Source organism: Glycine soja, unplaced genomic scaffold, assembly GCF_004193775.1.
Source record: "Glycine soja cultivar W05 unplaced genomic scaffold, ASM419377v2 tig00035840_1_pilon, whole genome shotgun sequence".
NCBI lineage: Eukaryota > Viridiplantae > Streptophyta > Magnoliopsida > Fabales > Fabaceae > Glycine > Glycine soja.
In genome coordinates, this window is record NW_021144000.1 from 15,001 (window position 1) to 17,500 (window position 2,500).

The 2,500-nt window shown below is 44.1% G+C and overlaps 1 pseudogene; it reads right to left on the minus strand.

The window, feature by feature from the left end:
• Window positions 1–341: 341 nt before the first annotated feature.
• Window positions 342–2,500, minus strand: part of LOC114404440 — a 2,170-nt pseudogene continuing 11 nt past the window's right edge.

Genomic DNA, 2,500 nt, shown 5'->3' on the forward strand with positions numbered 1-2,500 from the left:
CGTCAGCATAAGCTGAAGACTTGATCAGGTACCAAGTATGTAGCAAGACAGGCTTTTCATTATAAACTACAATTGTTTTGCAAAAGAAATTATGGCTATCGTTAGATAACCCTCACTCTTTGTTGCATTGGATAATGAAAGATGGATGTATGAATGAACGAATGTAATGCAAATTAGAATCATGTTGCAATGGCTAAATGTTTGCAATAAACATTCACAATTGCGACTCTAATGCAAATACAATTCAATTGCATTCACCATATTAGCATCTACAATATCACTATGCAGAGTGTTTGATTGTTTGAAGGTTGTATTTCTCTTATAATAAGAGGGTAATACGTTAATGATCCTTCCGCAGGTTCACCTACGGAAACCTTGTTACGACTTTTACTTCCTCTAAATGATCAAGTTTGAACATCTTTCCAGCACAATCCGACCACTAGTTTCCCAATGGTCTGGATTGACCAGTCCGAAGTCCTCACTAAATCATTCAATCGGTAGTAGCGACGGGCGGTGTGTACAAAGGGCAGGGACGTAATCAACGCAAGCTAATGACTCACGCTTACTGGGAATTCCTCGTTCATGGGCAATAATTACAATGCCCAATCCCCATCACGAAATGGGTTCAAGCGGTTACCCACTCCTTTCGGAGCAGGAAACAGTATGCACGATGACCACTTCAGTGTAGCACGCGTGCGGCCCCGGACATCTAAGGGCATCACAGACCTGTTATTGCTCTGTTTCGTGCGGCTGCGAGCGCCGCTTGTCCCTCTAAGAAGTCCTTACAGTGCTACAGCATCCTTACCCTAGCCAATTCTGTAGGCTAATAGCAGCAGAGCCCTCAACAGCCGAAACCATCAAGAGATACTACCACCCACAGGTTGACTAAGGGGGAGTACTGCAGTGTAAACTGCAAGTCTATTTAGTAGGCTAGAGTCTCGTTCGTTATCGGAATTAACCAGACAAATCACTCCACCAACTAAGAACGGCCATGCACCACCACCCACTGAATCAAGAAAGAGCTCTCAATCTGTCAATCCTCTCAGTGTCCGGGCCGGGTGAGTTTTCCCGTGTTGAGTCAAATTAAGCCGCAAGCTCCACTCCTGGTGGTGCCCTTCCGTCAATTCCTTTAAGTTTCAGCTTTGCAACCATACTTCCCCCGGAACCCAAAAACTTTGGTTTCCCGGAAGCTTCCATTCGAGTCATGAAATTAGTTACTCAGAATGATCGCTGGTTGGCATCGTTTATGGTTAGAACTAGGGCGGTATCTGATCGCCTTCGAACCTCTAACTTTCGTTCTTGATTAATGAAAACATTCTTGGCAAATGCTTTCGCTGTAGTTTGTCTTGCGACGGTCCAAGAATTTCACCTCTAGCGCCGCAATACAAATGCCCCCGTCTGTCCCTCTTAATCATTACCTTGGATTCTTAAGACCAACAAAATAGAACCAAGGTCCTATTCCATTATTCCATGCAAGATCATTCAAGTTAAGGTAGTGGTACGCATCATATAGATGGTTGACCATACCGTTTTTAGGCACCTCTTTCGAGGTTTTGGACGCCTGCTTTGAGCACTCTGATTTTTTCAAGGTAAAAGTCTCGATCGCTTGAATCAACACTCGGTAAAGAGCATTGATAGCAAATATCGAGCAATTTTCTGTCTAAACACTATGAATGTAACCACCAGGAAAGAGGAATGAAGGTTCAAGCAAGCATCCGTAGACACAAGCAAGAAACCTAACATCACCATCTAACCCTTTAATCAGTGGACCCCATAGGTTCGACTGAAATCCAACTACGAGCTTTTTAACCGCAGCAACTTTAATATACGCTATTGGAGCTGGAATTACCGCGGCTGCTGGCACCAGACTTGCCCTCCAATAGATCCTCGTTAAAGGATTTAAATTGTACTCATTCCAATTACGGGGCCTCAATAGAGTCCCGTATTGTTATTTTTCGTCACTACATCCCCGTACTGGGATTGTGTAATTTGCGCGCCTGCTGCCTTCCTTAGATGTGGTAGCCGTTTCTCAGGCTCCCTCTCCGGAATCGAACCCTAATTCCCCGTTACCCGTTACAACCATGGTAGGCGCATAACCTACCATCGACAGTTGATAAGGCAGTTGCTTGAGGGATACATCGTCGGCTCAGAGGCCATACGATTTGCTCAGTTATTCAGAGTCATCACAAGAAATGCAACCGAAGTTGCTAAGATCCCCACTGCTAGTCCTTAGACAGCGACCGAAATCACTGAACAGGGTTCTAGGTGAATAAGAATCATTGGTCTTGTACTAATAAATGCGATCCTTCCGTCAGCAAGCTGAGGTTGGAACACTTGTTCATGTATTAGCTCTAGAATTACCACAGTTATCCATGTAAAAAAGAATATCCGAGGAACCGTAACTGATTTAATGAGCCATTCGCGGTTTCACTTTATAAACAGTATGTACTTAGACATGCATGGCTTAATCTTTGAGACAAGCATATGACTACTGGCAGGA